Source organism: Cygnus atratus, chromosome 3 (assembly GCF_013377495.2).
Source record: "Cygnus atratus isolate AKBS03 ecotype Queensland, Australia chromosome 3, CAtr_DNAZoo_HiC_assembly, whole genome shotgun sequence".
Classification (NCBI taxonomy): Eukaryota; Metazoa; Chordata; class Aves; order Anseriformes; family Anatidae; genus Cygnus; species Cygnus atratus.
This window is the reverse complement of record NC_066364.1, coordinates 33,130,627-33,149,712: the sequence shown is the minus strand read 5'-3', so window position 1 is coordinate 33,149,712 and position 19,086 is coordinate 33,130,627. Positions and strand designations below refer to the sequence as shown.

Here is a 19,086-nt window from a genome sequence, read left to right as displayed (position 1 = left end):
AAGATTTTTCTTACTCTATACTAGGTTTCACAGTGATTACCTGCTGATGCTATGACTGATGTTGCTAATAAAACTACAACCAAAAGTCACCACAAAATATAGCCACAGTAGTTTTTGTTGTGCCTGTGTTCTGAACCTTAAGTGTGTTTTTTTTTTTTAATCACATCTCAGCTGGAGAAAAGTCCCTTAGCAAACGAACCCAGAGATCAGTCTGTGAGCACTTCTCATCCATGTCAGGGAAAAATTAATTTCCTCAGTTGAACCTGCTTCTGAAGGCCCTCTAAAATTAAAGTGCTTGATTCTGTATCTGGCTGAAGCAGATGAGACAATTCCTTCCACTGACTGTGCTGTGGGAGTGATTGCTTGCAGCAAGTGAGAGCTGGCATACAGAGACGGAGAGAAGGAGCTACCCTCAGCCCTTGCAACATGATTGTCCAGCCATTGCCTGAGACTTCTGGACACTGAAGAGAGAAGGATTTGTCTTACCCTTCTTGTCCATGTCAGTCTATTTATAGGGACTAAGCACTTGATAAATAAATGACTTGATAAAAAAGGGTTAGCATTCTATAATTCTATGATTCTTTGACCTTCCTGCATGGGCAGGGATGGAACCACAAATAACTATCCCTGTGCTGCAGCATCTCCCAGGACTAAAAGAAGACTGGGATATTTATGCATCACTTAGTTCTGGACTCTGCCTTTCTTCTCACTCACTCCCTTCCCTTGTCTATGAAAGTAGTTTTTTTTATCATTATTTTATTTTCCAGATCTATGCACAGTGCTATTGTAGCCAGATTTCTACAGAGAAATCTTGCTGTGATCGACCATTTGCTCCAGATTCTTTTCATACTTTACTGGTATTTGTTTTATCGCTCCTGATTTTCTTCAGCCTAAGTGCCTCATCCGGTACCATTGAAATCAATGGAAATTCTAAAAGTAATTTAAATAGATGCTTTTAAAAAAGTAGCCAGGAAAATGAGAACAGGCCTATATTCTCAGCACCATCTGATGTCAACATACATGTACTAAAGCCTTCAAAATAATAGGTATCAAATGTTCTCAGAACTCTGGTGTAAAATTAACATTTGCATCAGCTGTTCTGTCGAAGTCAGCAAATCATCCACTGGAAATTTCAGGTCACCCAAGTCTTCCTTAAAATTGGAATGAAATATAACCCTCCGTAAGAAAAATATTTTCCATCTGATTTGTGCTTTTCCATTTAGAATGTGCAATCAGTATCCTTAAGACCTCCCGATTTAGGTTAAAACTATGCACTGCCTTGAGAAATACTTTTTTTTTTTCTTTGTCAATCAATGGCACTAAAAGGAAAACAACCTGGATATGTTTATCACTAATTTCTGCATTATAAAGAGAAATGTAAACAGGCTTACGATGTTCATAGGGATTTTTTAGTAACAAAGGGGTTTTTTATTATCAGACTTGCTATTCACTTATGAAGTTTGACATTGATCGGTTTTGCCTGAAGTCTTTCTCTGATCTAAGATTTGCAATTTAGAAAAGCCTTTGAAAACACTGTAGTTTCACTGTCAGTGGTATGAATAATTAAAAAATAAAGGCTTTCTGAAGTATATAAAGTATGGAAAGATTTTGTTACACATTTTAAAAGTCAAGACAAGTTTTAGGCTATCTATGTAGGACCCAAAGAAGTGTTTCAAAAGATATATTTTTAACATAGTGTATCAAAGTACTGTCACTTGATTTTTTTACAGCAAGGGTTGCCACGTTAGCAAGATTTTATAAATACTAGGCTTGAAAGTTTTCCATTGCAGCTTTTTGGTTATTCCTTGCAATTTTGGTTTTAGATCTACTGCTGAATCTCAAATGCTGATTCGTTTGACTGAATGACATGCTGAGCTGATTTCAAAAGGCAAAATTATTTAATGGAAAAGGTGGATAGTTCAACATATGTGTAAGTATTAAAAACTACAAAATATTCTCTAGATCTTATGCATGCATTTTGCTACTTTATGCTCTGAAAAAAAAAACAACAACAACAACAAAACAAAACAAAAAAAAAAACACCATCATTATAATGATGAAAGTGAAATTAAGCAAACATAATTACAACAGAATGATCTTACACCAAGGACTGATAGAAGAAACAAAGCCACCACAAAATCAGTAAGGAAACATAATCCACTACTCCATCCCTGGTCTCCCAACTCTGGCCCTTAAAAGAGTACAAAACATCTTCCAAAAGCTAATGTGGGGAATAAAATTCATAACTGTTGAACAGCAAAACATGAACTTTGAGAGAGTACATTTTCCCTCCTTGTGTTCCACAAATTGCAGACAAGACACTTCTCTTTTCTCCTTGTCAATTAACCTCTCTTTTCTCTCCCAACCCTCTACTTACATCACTTTTACTGGAAAGATTTTGATTTTGAAAGATTTTTGTATTCTTACAGATGTGACCTGATAAACACCTATGTAAACTGTGAGCACTGCTTTCAGATTTCGTTTGGTTGCTAAGGTTCCTGTTTTATTTCAGAGATGAAGACAAGATAGTGACCCTGAAGACTGTAGCTTGACCACACTGGTCAAGCTGAAAGATTAGTGCCAAATTTTGTCCTTCAAAACCACTTTTTATTAACTATTCCTTTCTAATATTATAATTTACATTCAGAACCATGAAAATGAGGGCTTAAAAATCTTAGACATCATTTGTAAATGGGAAAACAAGATGATTTTCAGTCCTTCTCACAGCTCTGTTGGCAATAAAAAACAGGTTGAGTTATGCCAGTCCTTTTGAATACCTGCCCATAGTATCAGCCTGATCTCCTGCTGCAACCCTGGACAATTCTTCAGTGGAGTCAGAGAGAGCAGCCAGAACACAAGGTAGAAATGGGAAAGCCAAAGATGGAATGGTCATCTGTAACATTCATCTGTCTCTGTTAGTGTTTTGTTTTGTGACAACTACAGGAATTTACTGCATTAGCGTTCTGACCTATCTACTTCTCTTGTCTCCAACCTGATCCCAAATACTTGAAAATCACAAATTTTTATAAAAGTGAAGATAAGCATCTTTTTGTCCTAATATGATGAATAGCTTTGGAGCTCTTGGGCTTCACAGAATTACAGAATGGTTAAAGTGTAAAGGGGCTTCTGGAGGTCATCTGGTCCAAACCCCCTGCTCAAGCAGGGGCACCTAGAGCTACTTTCCCAGGAATATGTCTAGGTGGCTTTTGTAGCTCTCCAAATAGGGAGATTCCACAACCTTTCTTGGCAACCTTTGACAGTGCTCTGTCACTTGTACAGTAAAGAAGTGTTTCCCTCTGTGCTGCAGCTTCTGTCTGTTGCCTCTTGTTTTGGCACTGGGCACCACTCAAAAGAGCCTGTTTCTGTCCTCTTTGCACAATTCCTTCAGGTATTGATAGACATTGAAAAGATCCCCTCTCTTCTCCAGGCTGAACAGTCCAAACTCCCTCAGTATTTCCTCACAGGGCAGGTGCTCCTGTCCCTTATCAGCTTGGATATGCTCTGTTGGACTCTTTCCAGTCTGTCCATGTCTTGCTTGTATGGGGGAGCCCAGAACTGGACACACAACTCCAGGTGTTGCCCCACCATGGCTGAATAGAGGGGAAGGATCACTTCTGTTGACCTACTGGCAATAGTTTGCCTAATGCAGCCAAAAATACCCTAAGCATTCTCAGCAGCTTCTGGCGTGGACGCCATGACCTTGCCATATACCAGAAATTGTCACATTTCCTGGATATCACTGACAATTGGATTATATTTCATCCTCACTTTATTTCTGAAATGCCAACAGGCAGATCATGTTGTTCATCTTGAACAGAACAGCTCAAATTTGTAGCATGTTGGAAAGCTGGAAATCTTTGATTTACCATCATGTGCTTGTGTGAGGAAGCTTTAATATCAGCCAGCTATCATGCTACCACTTCATGTCAGCCTCAGATAAAAAGAAAGTACAAATATTTATTTACATGACCTATCCTAAGAAGTGTTGTAAAGGAGTAATCATCTTCTAGATATGCCAGTTTTTCTCCTCTGGCCATAAAGGGAGATTTGAATGTTTAAGTTAAGAAAGATGAACCCACCCTCAGTACATACATTTCAATGCTAATTATTTGCTCAAACTTGTATCTATATATAAACTTGTACATAAACACATATCTTGACAGCAACATCCATATTGAAGTAATGCACTTAGCTTATTATTGTTATTAACTGAGAGCAGACATAAAGTTAGTCAATTATTGGGGATAACAACAGATTTATTGTATTTCTGTTGTATAGTTGTTGGCTAATATTTCCTTGGCCTGCATATTTTAGGCAGGCCCACCCTCCTCTCAAAGAGACAAATTCTTATCAGTCTTTTATTCAATCCTCACATTAAACCGTTTCTCTCATTCAACTGAAATAAAAGCTTTTCTGTGGGATTTTAGTGATCATATTCACCAATCAAATATTTAAAGTTTATTTAAAGAGCAAGCAAATAAATAATTACCTTGATTGATTTACGGCCAAATTACTGAGAGAAAAAGCTTGTAATGGGATAAAATATATGCACCATGTACTCTGAATTGATGAAGGACTGCTTGGTCATCTACTCTGGCCACCTGCAAACCATAGGCATCAGCATCATGTTGCAGCAACAACCCATGGAGGAGAATTTATATTCTAAAACAACAGCTTGGATTAGAATACTCCAGGGAGCGATTCAATGTTCTTATATGCTCATTGAGAAGACATCCAGAGCCAGATGTTAGTAAAAGCAAAATGTGATTTTATGTATGGATTCTATCCTCCTTTGAGGTTTAATGATTACTCGTGATTTCATGTTATTCCCTTGAGACAGAGCCCAGGATCTTCTCCTGGTGCAAGACAAAGAAACTTCTCTTGAAAAACATTGCCAATGGTGTTTCCAGTTTGCTTGACCTATGGGTCAAAGCACCAAATGGGGAAGCTGAGTTCTTTCTCACTGTAGAGGAACAGAAGCAACTTGCATGCCTTAGGTCTTAGCAACCATGTTATGCAGCCTCCTACTCTCCATCTCTACTCCCCATCTAAACCTAATGAATCTTACATTCTCGGTTATACAATATCCAGTTTCACACCACATTCACTTTTTACCGCAATCTAATATGAGACAATCCAGACAATTTCCCTGTCCATCTTCCTCAGTGCTATTGGATACATCCCATCTTGCTGCAAACTTGTGTTTTTACAGTTGGCTTAATGTTCCCAGACTCTCTTTCTCTACTTTGGGTAATGCTTCACTCCCACAGACTCTGCTACTAGCCTCAGGAACCTGGGAGGTCTAAAGGCAGACCTTACATGTGAAAACTTCAGCAAAACTAGGCACACAAATAAAGCTGTGAACTGTAATATCAGAGATGATTTCCTAACTTTCAGCACCAAACAGTACTGTCCTTTCTTGGATCAGACCAGAAAAGTCCTGCTGGAAAATGTTTTAAATCTTGGTGGTGGCCAGCTTCTGTAGGGAATGTTACAAGCAGTTATGAATCACACATGTTCCGTCCAAACCATAGGTGTGAGCTGCCTAGTGGCTAATTTGAGTTGGGTGTGTTAATCCCAGTGCACTCCACACATACCAACCCTTTCTCACTGCCTAGACTCAGAGTTACTGAATGGAAATAGAGAAGCTGGCAGAGCCAATAAACTATTCCTGTAATGTAGATTAATATTTGAAAATTGTATTTGTGCAAGTTTCTTACAACTTCACTATACAGCTTGTAGAGTGGGTGCAACCTGCAAATGTGTTTTATGACAGAATATTTTACCATCCCTATGTGGTGGGAGCTTTTTATCACTTTTCCTGTTATCCATTCGTTTTAAATTTAGAGCTTCTTGTTTTGCTAGATGGTGAGGAAATCTAGTGAGTACTGGGTGTAAGAGAGAGATAGCTAAACAATTCTTCCTTATGTTTTTGTTTTATAGCAAATGGTAGAAAATCAGATGTCAAAATCTAATAACATTTGTAAGGGCCTATTGCAGTCTGCAATTCACACTATATTTTTGTCTTTTCATTATTAACAGAGTAAACAATTCTTAGCCTAAAATATTCACTGACTTATTTTCAGGTGTCTTGTATACTTCATATGTCCTATTGTTTATATTAAGTGACAATGCTAATGATGTCTTTAGGTTCAGTTAAAATCAAAGAGTAGCTTCCCTGTGTTTGAAGGGCAATCTGTTATGAATCCCTGAAATGAGGACAGGTGAATACCATACATTTTTTACCTTAGCATTATCCTTGGAGTATTGAAATTAGGAACAAATTGAACAGAGCAGCAAACCTAACTTCCTATGACTTTACATGAGAACTGCAGACAGCCACAGAGCTGTCAGAGCCAGCACTCAGACTTCTCACCCCATTACTTCAGTGGAAATGGGTGCGATACCAGTGCCGTATAGTTTTCTGATTTCTCCTCCTCAGACAGTTCAGGCTAATCCAGCCTCCACTACAGCTGAAGAAGTGAATATGTAAACTGTGGCTCCACTACTGCACTCATTTCTGTGCTATTCCCAATGTTTTCACATATAATAGATACTAACACACCTTTAGACTTTTCTTCACCAAACTTTCAGCTGTAAACCAGATTAAACTCTATCAACTGTAAAAATTATTAGAAAATTGGTTTTCAAGAACATAAAACATGAACTTTAAAAGACTTTCTAACAATCCCTACTTGCTTAGAAAAAATAAATAAATTAAAAAAAACATTTTCATTTCTTTCTTTTGTGTTGCAGGTAAATGAACTAGACTTAATGCTTAAAAATGATTCTCGGTCTCTAGCCACAGATTTCCCCAAATCTGTATATCTCAGGTAAGAATTCAGACGTCTAATCTTCAAAACCAAATTTGGTGTGGTATTGCAGGTTGATTTCTCTACCCAAAATTTGGAGTATATATCACATGAATTATGAATCAAATTTAAAAGCACCATCTCTCCCAACCTGTGTGATTCCTCAGTGGATCTGTGGATGCTCAGAAAATTACTATTTTAAAATCTTTATTTATCTATGAGGCTTTTACTTGATTTTTTTTTTTTGTAGTCATAGCCTAATTCTGTCAGTCAACCAATCAGTTATCCCCATTTGCCAACAAAAGAAAGGTTTCCACATTCAGCTGTTCCATGAACACAACATAAAAATTATATAAGTTTCTTTGGTCAGTCATCTCAAAAAGTCCCTAAATGTAGATTAAGTTTGTTTTACTGATGAATCTTTGCCCCAAAACACTGCATACAGAGCATATGTTTTGAATTTTCTGTATATGTGTAATAATAAAATGTTCCTTTATTCCTAATCAAAACACGTACTAGTACATTTTAGGACACTTTTCTTCTTAGCCAGCTTGAGAGTTGATTTGTATTTAGCTAAATGTTTTTTTTTTTATAGGAAGTCCAATCCATTCTGAAGAGACAAACATTGCATTCTTTGGATAGTGTGCATTGCAGAAATATCAGAAATGTGTGGTGTTATTTAGGAATGTGTACATCCAGAAGACTATGCATGCTTTCCATGCCTGCATAATCTAAACCAGAATATACAATTTGAAATGATCCTCCCTATTACCCACCCAGTGCTGATTTAACATTATGTCTTTCCGAATCTTTGGCACTCCAGGAGTGTCATTCACCCTGGGGCTGACAAGGCTGTCTCTGAATGCTGGGATTCATTTCACTGACTTGAATGAGAATTATCTTGTGTCCAGTGCCTGGCTGCTACCTGCAGCTGTCAGGAAGTGGTGATCAAGCAGAACCACCAAATTTCCATGTGGGGACTGCTTCAGTCCCTGCTAAGAAAGTAAGTTTAATTGGAAAAACTGAATGAAAAAGGAGGGACTGTAACCATCCCTAAATCACAAAGGTGAGAGCTTAGCCTTAAATAAGCACACTGACTGTTTTTGTTTGTTTGTTTGTTTGTTTGTTTGTTTTTTGTTTTGGTCATTAAACTGAGCAGTTAACAAGTTTATTTACCTTCTCTATATGGTTAATTGGCATTTGCACTGAAGCAGTTTTGGAGAAAAGGGATAGTTTTGTCATTAAAGTTGGGGATTGGGATACAGTAAACACAGGATCATTTACCAGTTCTGCCACAGACACATTATGCTATAAATGGCATGCTATCCAACTTCTTTGTACCCTTATTCCCCAAATAGGGGATAATATTGTTAAGATGTTGCAAGGCTCAGTTGTAGGTTTCTAATATATACAGGCGTTATGATGAGGAGGGCCAGTAAGTAAGCAGACAGTGAAGATATCCTTACTCTGGAGAAATTTTCACTGAATGTGAATTTTGCCCTTATAACAGTAAATTGCAGTCTGTAATGACTTCAGTAGTTGGCAATTTGGTAGTAAAACCAGCAGGCCCACAGTACGGGCAGATGCATCTGTAGCTATTATTTCATGCAGCTGAGATCAGGATTTGGCCCTTACATTTAAATTATCCTGATGACTTCTGCTTCTAAAAATAATCTAGAAACAGATTGCTGAGGGTGAACAGTATGCTGAAGTACATGCCCATCTATGAAATCTTCTTTTTTATGAAGACTTAAGAGAGCATTTGCCACAACGTCTCCCTTTTCTATTTCAGCTTCAGCAGTCTATGGCAAGAAGTGGTGGCGAACAAAATAGTTTGCCAGATGAACAGAAAACAGACCTAGCTTGATGTTGGTTATGGCCTGTTTACAATACTGGCTGCAAAATTCAAACCTCCCTCTACCCCTCCATAAGTCTGAGAGAAGAGTTTTATTTAGACTATGGAAAAGTGGTATTTTTCAAAGTACTCATCCAGAGATCTGGCTGCAAGGGATATTGTGGGTAACAGCGTCTTTTGCCCTTTCATGAGTGCTTATAATACTGGTATACTGGTACTTTTTGTTCTTGCCATGACTTCTGGCAGGAGATTCACTCTTTTGCCTTTTTGATGAAAATAACTACAACAGGAGTGTTTCTTTGACATATGTGAGTTTTGGACTCTGCTTTGTACCTCAGAGTGAGAACATATGTTGTCTCTGGAGGGCCTGTGTATATTAGCACAACATGGAGGGCTTGCTATGAACACCAAATCTTCGGAAATCACAGTGGGTTTGAGATTGTACTGGTTTGAAACACTACTGCAGCTCTGATGAATTCATTCTTTCTCTTCACTAATACCCATACTTTGTAACAGATATGCAAACCAAGCTGTGGTCTGGACTCTGTCTTCTATGTTCTTCCTCCCTTCTAACTGTTGTCTAAGACTCGATTTCATCCTTCATGGGGCTCCCACAGCCTCAGCCTGTTTATTTTTTTCAGTGTTGAAGATAGTAGGGATAGGGAACACCAATTTCCCTGAGGGCAGTAGGAAATATTAAATGACTGTGGTTAAAAGGCAGAGGAGATGGCTCATAGCTAACACAGCTAACACAGCTAGCTTTCATAGCTAACACAGTTGTGGTTGTGATAACATTTTAATTTTGATTTATGGAGTTGTTTGTAGAGAGGGTGTGCATAGTAGATAGTTTCTCCATCCTTCAGTGGTGCTGAGAGGCATCAGAGCTAGAGTAATGCTCCTTCTGAAGCTGCCACATAGTGTGATAGGCTTCCCAGTAAACTTACATGGAAAATACACTTCTCCTTCCCAAGGATGAACAAGAGGACACCATAGGAACAGCAGAAGCTATGAGTGAATATTGTGGGGGTAGGCTAAGCTAGAGGAGAAGATCAAGGTCTTCACAGAGCATCCAGTTCGCAGAATATAAATTCACAGCCTGTTACTCTTTTAAGTGGTCTTTGAAGCATGCTTTGAAGCACCTGTAATTCAGGTATGGAAAACTGTGGAGTTTTTTTCATTCTCACTATGGTTCATCAGAAGGATCAAATCAAGTATCTGGATCAAATATACCTGTTTCCTAGTTTGGTGGAGTTGCAGAAAGAAAGCAGAAGAAAGCAGTTTGTAAATCAGGATAACATTTAGAGATTATATTATAGTGCACTTGGTCTGGAATAAATAAAACAAATTAATTCCATTATTATCAGGAAGGGACTTCTGAAGTTGTTGACAATTGTTTTCAAAAATTACAAATAAAGAAAATGTAAGTCCAGTTATGTGATGAGACTGATTTTACATAGAATCTAAACAATGATGTAGAGTTTCTAGAGAATAGTACAACAAGCTACAACTGAATCTTCACAAAACTCAGCTTTCACTTTTATTATGTAAATATAAAGTGTTTCAAAGAGTTGTGTATGTTCTTTACTACCTAAATCCAGACTAGGTCCATGTGGCTGAGCAGAGTAAGTTCTTTGTTTTGGACTGACACAGTTACAAAGTGAAAGTTCAGTGATTTTCACTAAGAATTTTATATATTAAAGCTTACTACTGTTCTGCCTACTGAAGCCCAGCCAGGAACAACAGAGGAAGGCACTGTGCTGATGTCATTGTCTAGAGCTGTTGGGACTACATTTATCAAACTAGACATGCTATGTAAGCTAAATAATTGGTTGCAAGTACTGAGGGTCTTAAATCTAGAAAGCCTCATACTGTTTTGATAGCTTTAAATAGAGCTCCACTTAAACTGGCAGTGAACCTAGAGAAAAACCTCTACACTGACTACACTTTCATCTGCATCACTGTTTTTCAGTAGCATAAAAAAGTATGTGAGTTCACGCACTGGGAATGTGTGGAGACAAGAGATTTCTAACCATACCTTTGCTAGTTCCAGAAGTTGTAATCTTGTTTGAAAACAAGTATTTGTTCTAAACTTGAGACATAGAGAACATTTGATATCAGTCTGGAGTGGTTAAATGGCTTTTCATATGCATTGCCTAAAAGATTGCTGGTAGAAGTGAGTTATTTTTAAACCCCAAATCCACTAATATATTGTTGACATTCACAGATAAATTCTGAGACGTGGGAGGAAAAGAAAGCACATAGCCTTTTTTTATTTAAAGTCTTATCCATTAAAGAAATAGTTTATAACTTATATATAGCATTTTTTTTTTATTTTGCTTAGATTTTTATTTTCTAAAGATGTGCGTTAGATTATCTCTCTATATAAAGCCACTGCTTTGTCCTTCTCCCTGAAAACATGAAAGCAAAAATGTAGGGTTTTCTTTCCTTTCCTTTATGGCTTCCATATAGGGTGGAAGATGGACCTGTTGTGCCCAGTGAGATAGACCTTTCTGCAAAGTCTAGAGGACAGCAAATTCAGTGAGAAAGTTGCTACTCCTTGAAGACTTGCATTTCTAGAAAAATCTCAACTAAGGATAATTCTAGCCAATGTTTCTTTCTGATGTTAAATTCTTAATTTCTGGTTGACTATCACTGCATTGCCTTTTCTTAAAACTTTGTTATATTGGTAATTTATGAGAGAGGAAGCTTCGTTCCCGACTCTATGCTGCTCAAGCCATCCTGGTGATAAGCATAAGTCCTTTATTATCATTTAATTCAGTAGGAGCAGAGAGCCATATCTTCCACACAGATAAGTGCAATTACTTTAAAACTCCAGATGACAGGAAAAGAGAAATTGACTAAAAGGTGCAGATGTTCAGTTTACAATGAAATATACATACACCTCTGTTTTCTGTAGGAGTTATTTGCTTAGCTCACCTATCACAATTGAAAATTTTCCCCTTTATGCTCCTGGGATTGGCATGTAAACTATGCAGCTTTATTAAAATGATGGTTAAAAAGTCATTGCTTGGGAATTACATCTTCTTCCTAGTCTAGAAAGTGAGTGCAGCTTTTGTTGCTGAAATTTCCATGTGGCTAGAGATCTTATTGAAACATGGGATTATCAAAATAAACTTCTCACAAACAAATTGTATGTAGTCAAGTTAATTGACATTTACTGACTAATCTAAATATTGTCCTTTTTTTCTCAAATAAACAATACCACTACCAGTAACAGCATCCCAGAACAATCTAAAGTATAGACAAAGATTTAAGGACATTTATTATCCTTAACATTCTCCTTAAATGGAGAACAATCTCATCTTCCTATATAAGTAGCAGGTGGGGTAGTATGTAAGTCTGATTCTTTTAGAAAGTACAGGCACAATGTGTCCAGCAGTTATAAGCTGTGAATAGAACACAGTTTTTACTACCCTTCTCTTGTCATTTCAGATTCTAAGTATCCTTGAGTGGTATTACAATTTGTGATTGATATGGGAGGAAGACTGGCTAGAACAAGAAATAAGCTTTAGATCTATATTTCAATTACATTACATTTCCTGGATAGTAACATTAATATTTTGTCTTCAAAGTATATGAATTAAGCTCATTATTTAAGCTCATTGTACATATTCATAACTCACCCCTCCCCCCTAAAATTTATAAAACTGATAAAGATAACAGAATCTTTAAAAACATGTGGAAGTTCTTGAAAATAGCAACATTATTCTACTGAGAAACTTTAAAGCTTGCCTAAGTGAGCACACTCTTAGCCTCATTTATGGAACAAGTGCTGCATAATGGACAACCACACTGTTCATTCTGTGTGAGATTAGTTTTAATAGTGACATTATAATGCTCTTAGATAACTGACTTTAACAGTTTAATCTTAAAAATCAGACATACTCTGGCTACTGCAGTGGAAACCTTTACCCTCAAAAACAGTTTAGAACAGACAGAATAAATAGCAATTGTAAAATATTGTTCCTTAAACTTACTTAGGTGGCAGATTCTTCTGGGAGCCTCTTAGAATTCTAATACACAATTAAAAAAAAAAAGAGGGGGGGATAAAAAAAATTAATTTTTAAGCTTCTGACATCACCATGTTAAATTACTGCTGTATCTCTTATAAATCACTGAAAATGTAGTGTCAGTTGCTAGAAGAGAGACTGCTATAATTTTTTTCCAAAAATGGCTTAACTGTTTGGGACATAGGAAATGTTTCTGAAGAACTCTCAGTTTCTTTTGCCCTTGAAGTGTCTCAAATTGTACAGAGTCCTTCCCTTCCCTTCCCTTCCCTTCCCTTCCCTTCCCTTCCCTTCCCTTCCCTTCCCTTCCCTTCCCTTCCCTTCCCTTCCCTTCCCTTCCCTTCCCTTCCCTTCCCTTCCCTTCCCTTCCCTTCCCTTCCCTTCCCTTCCCTTCCCTTCCCTTCCCTTCCCTTCCCTTCCCTTCCCTCTTTTCCTTTCCTTTCTTTTTCTTCTTTTCTTTTCTTTTCTTTTCTTTTCTTTTCTTTTCTTTTCTTTTCTTTTCTTTTCTTTTCTTTTCTTTTCTTTTCTTTTCTTTTCTTTTCTTTTTTCTTTTCTTTTCTTTTCTTTTCTTTTCTTTTCTTTTCTTTTCTTTTCTTTTCTTTTCTTTTTTCTTTTCTTTTCTTCTCTTCTCTTCTCTTCTCTTTTTCTTCTCTTCTCTTCTCTTCTCTTCTCTTCTCTTTTTTTCTTTTCTTTTCTTTTTTCTCTTTTCTTTTCTTTTCTTTTCTTTTCTTTTCTTTTTTTCTTTTCTTTTCTTTTCTTTTCTTTTCTTTTCTTTTCTTGTCTTGTCTTTTCTTTTCTTTTCTTCTCTTTTCTTTTCTCTTTTCTTTTTTCTTTTCTTTTTTTCTTTTCTTTTCTTTTCTTTTCTTTTCTTTTCTTTTCTTTTCTTTTCTTTTCTTTTTTCTTTTCTTTTCTTTTCTTTTCTTTTCTTTTCTTTTCTTTTCTTTTTTCTTTTCTTTTCTTTTCTTTTCTTTTCTTTTCTTTTCTTTCTTTTCTTTTTTCTCTTTTCTTTTTCTTTTCTTTTCTTTTCTCTTTTCTTTTCTTTTCTTTTCTTTTCTTTTCTTTTCTTTTCTTTTCTTTTCTTTTCTTTTCTTTTCTTTTCTTTTCTTTTCTTTTCTTTTCTTTTCTTTTCTTTTCTCTTTTCTTTTCTTTTCCTTTCCTTTCCTTTCCTTTCCTTTCCTTTCCTTTCCTTTCCTTTCCTTTCCTTTCCTTTCCTTTCCTTTCCTTTCCTTTCCTTTCCTTTCCTTTCCTTTCCTTTCCTTTCCTTTCCTTTCCTTTCCTTTCCTTTCCTTTCCTTTCCTTTCCTTTTCCTTTTCCTTTTCCTTTTCTTTTTCTTTTTCTTTTTCTTTTTTCTTTTTCTTTTTCTTTTTCTTTTTCTTTTTCTTTTTCTTTTTCTTTTTCTTTTTCTTTTTCTTTTTCTTTTTCTTTTCTTTCTTTTCTTAAAAAAAAATGTAATCAAGGGCATTTTTTAATACTGTCACTCCAAGTAGCATCAGAGGAGGGATTGATCTGTTGGGACAACATGAGGTTATGTAGGAAGAGGCCGTTGGTCTACTGTGTAGCCCAGAAATCAATCCCATGGCTATTTTCACCCTTAGCACAATTCTATCAGTAGGTCAAGTAAGTTTTTGTTTGTTTTTTTGTTTGTTTTTCAGAAGTGCAGCTTAAGTTTTTTCCAGAGAAATTCAAGCAAGCATTAAGCTGTGTTGCTGCTCTCTGCATTTACAACTCTGAGAACATATTCTACTTAAATAGGAAAAAAAAAAAAAAAGTTTCCTCCATTTGTAGCCCCTTCCTCAATGTGGCAGACATCTGATACAGGAAGGTCCTACAGGCTAAGGGGGAGAATGTGGGACCCTAATTCTAACATTTGCCCTCTGTTCTAGGTTTCAAGGACTCTTTCAAGAATCCTTTTGTCCATTATTTGGTAAAAATCATTGAAACTAGTCAGTTTGTTTTGGCCAAGTTTTAAAACTGATTCAATCCATTTTGATCTAACTTTTAGTAGTTTCATTATCCAAACTTGTATGCATTTTGAGGGTTCATGCAATGTTGGCACAAGTGTTCTTAGTTTCAAAAGTGTTAAAACATCTTTATCTTTCACCAGGGTCTTATTTCTCTCATTACACCATAGAAAAAGAAGCAAAAGCTCCTCATGCTGCTGCTAAGTTTTATTCTCATAATAATAACAAGAAGCAAACTGAAACAAATAACGCAAAATAGGTCATTTCTATTCTGTCTTGTATATATTCATATAATTTAAAAGGCTTACAAGACAGCTGCCGTTCTACAAAAACTGTCAAAGTGACAGAAGTTAATTCTTATTTCAAGATCTTCATGAAGTCATATCAATTCAGAATAGCTGATTACAACTGATGATGCACACAGAAGAAAATTAGAGAATAACAAATGTTTGAGTACTTAAATAGCTTGATAATGTCTTTAGCTGGAACATCACCTGTTATTAAGGGAGGGGGAAGGGGTGAGGGGAAAGGGGAAAGAGAAAGGGGAAAAAGGAAAGGGGAAAGGGAAAGGAGAAAAAGAGAAAGAGAAAAGGAGAAGGGGGAAGGGAAAGGGAGGAGGGTATCTTTCCCAGTAGGGCAAATAGCCACAGTATTAGAGAAAGAATAAAGAGAAATCTGCTTTAAAATATTTTCAATGAAGAAGAGCATTAAATTAACTAAGAATGCAATATATATATTCTATCAAGAGATTTACAAAAATCTACAAAATTTACAAAAAGTACAAAATTTACAAAAAATCAAGAGATTTACAAAAATTTACAAAAACATGGCCTGTTACAGGCCATGGCAACACCATATTTACTGAGCTACAAGGCTACAGATTTTTGGCATAGTTTTGCTGATTTGGGGATTCCTAATAATCTATACCATTCAGACTGATGAATTTGTCTACCTACCTATTTTCTGAAATGTCATTCCTACACAATGTTCATCTTTTACTGTTTTGTGAAGTTCTTCTCTTTCTCTTTTAATTCCTAATATAACCCTGTTCTGTATTTTCGTGTTTCTGCTACACCATACTATTTGACAAAACTGAACTCGGAATTCAAGAGGAGATTACAGATCATGGACTTATATGTGGCTCTAATACTTTCAGTGTTGAAATCTGAGTTTATTTACACTCAGTATCCAGAAGTGGACGGTAGAGTCTTTCTTTCTTTAAATATAAGTGATATTTTTGTTTTATTGTTTTTTTCATAAAATTATGTAGTAATTCACTAAATAGATGACTCTTGATGTACATACCTTGGGTTGAATTATTTATTTAGGACTGATCAAGTGGGTACACATTACTGTTTCTAACTGGGTGAACATGAGTCAGTTTGGCAATAACATGATCTTTTAAAATCCTGTTTTCATCACAAACAGTAGAAAAGTTGCTTTTCATTAAATTTTAAAGCTTAAAGAAAATGAACACTTGGAGAGTTTTCAGAGAGTATAATACCAAAGAGTGTGTGCCTTTCCAGAACAAAATTATCTCAGTATTTCAGAAAATATTCACAGTTAAATTGAGTCTGAATTCAATCAGATATTTATGTTATTGTTTTCTCTATATCTTTCTGAATATAGTTCAATGTGGTTGTAATGTTGAGTCATTTATTTGAAATTCCTGTTTCCAAATTTGATACCACATAGTTGTACTTTCCATGATAATGGCTGTATTAAGGTCCATCTTGATTGGCACCATCTATAACAGTAATAGACATATATCAAGGGGTAGGAGATCATTTTCCCCAAAATACACTAACTTCTATTCATCTATGATTCACTGGAGCTGTAATTATAGCTTTAAATTGTCTTTAAATTGTCCTTTTTAGGTTTAGATGGCCTCTAGCCTGCCTTTGATGGATTTATTCCATAAATCACTGTACTTTCATTTTGAAAAAAAGAAAAAAAAAGATAGGTTTTTGACATTCACATTAGCTTGAGGAAACAAATTCCGTCATTTTGATACTTGCTGTTGTCTGTTTCACACCTTGACAGCTGATAATCTGATTTGGTGTCTCCTAGTTTGCATATTATGAAAAACAAGGAAAAAGTTTTCTGTTCACGCTTTCTGTGCCCTCTGAGATTTTACAGACCTCTCCCATATCCTTGCCTCAGCTGTCTCTTTCCTGGCATAAGAGATGTACTTTATTCAATCACTCCTTTTACAGCAGCTTTCAAAACCCTTTGTCACCCTTGTCTCTTTTCTCTGAATATTATTCAGTTCTTCTTCAGCGTTTCTCAGATGAGGAGAACAGAACAGGGCCCTCTGTTCAAGACAGGGCTGCACTCTGGACTCAGTCACATAAGGAAATTTTCTCTTTTTTACTCAGAGCCCTTCTCTCTAACTCCTACTACTTGGTCTGCTTCCATGGCTGCTACTCACTATTCATAGAACTATGAATTATAACTCCCAGATCTTTTTTTCCTGAACAGTAATCTCTAATTCAGTTTGTCACTGAATATGCATGTGTGTATGTGTGTGCAAGTAGTTTCGTTAATTAGGATATATTTAGTTATTTTTTTTTCTCTTTGTACGTTGCTGTGCATTTATTATCACTGATTTTCATAACATATTTTATTTCCATCATTACAAACCTTATATACAAATTTACTCCTATGTTGAGTTAATGGAAATTTTAAAGGAATGTTTTCATTAAAATAAGTTGGTTGTCTTACTTCACCCAGCTATGACTTATTATTGTGCAGGATGAGAATAACTATTAATAAATTATTTTTTGTGGAGTAGTTTTGTCTTCAGGAATAAAAATACCAATAATTTAACTTAATCTTATATATATTCAACATGAATTAGGAGAAAATTTTATGAAAGAAAAATGATCTACAACTGATTTGTTTTTGTTTAATATGAAAATAAACAGTATTAATAAAGTTTAAACACATTATTCAAACAAAGCATTACCTGTAATTACTTCAAGACCTTTTGACAGTACTTTTCATTACTTGGCTGTGTGCTTAGCAGAAAGAAGGACAATATTAAAATGGACATAATTCTGTCATTAGATACGGATATGAGAGGAATTGTGGAAAAAGCAAAGAACAACAAAATGCTTTCAGACTATGTCCTTTTTGAATGTTCAACTTGTTTTAAATTGAGGTTTCAGGCAAGTTAACACCTTGTATAGCTGCAAAGCTCCATAATATCAGACTCAGATGTTGAAGGAGGACCATTACCATGTGCTTTGCAAACAGCTTGTGAAACCTACTGAAAAGTAGCCTGGGTTTCAGATTCAGAACAGTATGTGAAAATAGAAGTTGCACAATATCAAAGATTGTTTATAAAGAAAAATCAAAAACCTTGGAAAGTAGAAACAAGACTTTCCTAACAGAAATTGAAGTCTCAGGTTTGATCAATAATTCTGATTCTGATTTTCTAAATCATTTCTAAATAAAACAGTACTGGTATCAGCCTCTTTAGTAAGTGCCTTACCAAAATTTAAATGTATAATATGAGGTTGATTTTCACTATTTTCTGAAGGCCAGATTATGGTAGCATTACCAACATTGAATATTACCTTCCTGTCCACCTTACATTAAAAAATAAAAATAAAGTAATAAAATGGGAAAAGATACACAAAAGAACCACAGAAGTTACTTGCAAGTTCAAAAAAGAGGACACGTAGTTAGAAAGCTGCAGAGCTCTGCTCTTCAGTGTATTGAAAGGAAGGCTGTGAAGTGCTGTTTTCAGGATTTTCTTCATGAAAAGAAAACACCTGATGATGAAGTCTCTTTAAGTCAGCAGAGCAAGACTACCTGGCAAAATGACACGTCATCAAAGAAAAGTTAAAGTCAAAAAATCAGTAAAGTTGATTTTTTTTGTTTTGTTTCGTTTTTAAGTGAAAATGACAACCTATTGAGGTGAACTCCTGTCCTGGTTTCAGCTAGGACAGAGTTAATTTTCCTCCTAGTAGCTGGTAGGGTGCTATGTTTTGGATTAGGATGAGAAGAGTGTTGATAACACACTGATGTTTTAATTGTTGCAGACCAGTGCTTATGCTACACCAAGGATGTCATGCTAAACAATATATAGGGGTGGCTAGCTGGGGGGGGGGGGGGGGGGGGGCAGCTGCTCGGGGATAGGCTGGGCATTGGTCATCAATTTTGGCACCCAACATGGGGCACAAAGTGTAGAGATAACAACAGATCGGACCAGAGTGTGTTAAACTAAAATTGGTATAAGTACTAGACCTGCTTAATAGTTGCTAGTCACGATGTTGATTGCTTTAATCTCAGGTCTGCCATGCCTGTTTTGCAAATTGAGTTATATAGCACGTTACTTTCTGTATGTGCTCCCTGTCGTGGTGTTTATCCTTTCCAGGCCCTGGTTTAAGATCATTATGTTACTGTGCGGTGTAACACTGGCT

At 36.0% G+C, this 19,086-nt stretch overlaps 1 long non-coding RNA gene across 1 annotated transcript in view; it reads left to right on the top strand.

Moving 5' to 3' along the window:
• The first annotated feature begins 7,582 nt into the window (after positions 1 to 7,582).
• The window catches only part of LOC118246135 (uncharacterized), a 29,020-nt gene continuing 17,516 nt past the window's right edge, over positions 7,583 to 19,086 (top strand). Inside the window, exon 1 of the long non-coding RNA XR_004778083.2 lies at positions 7,583 to 7,878. This is a non-coding gene — a long non-coding RNA (uncharacterized LOC118246135). The remainder of the gene's footprint in view (positions 7,879 to 19,086) is intronic.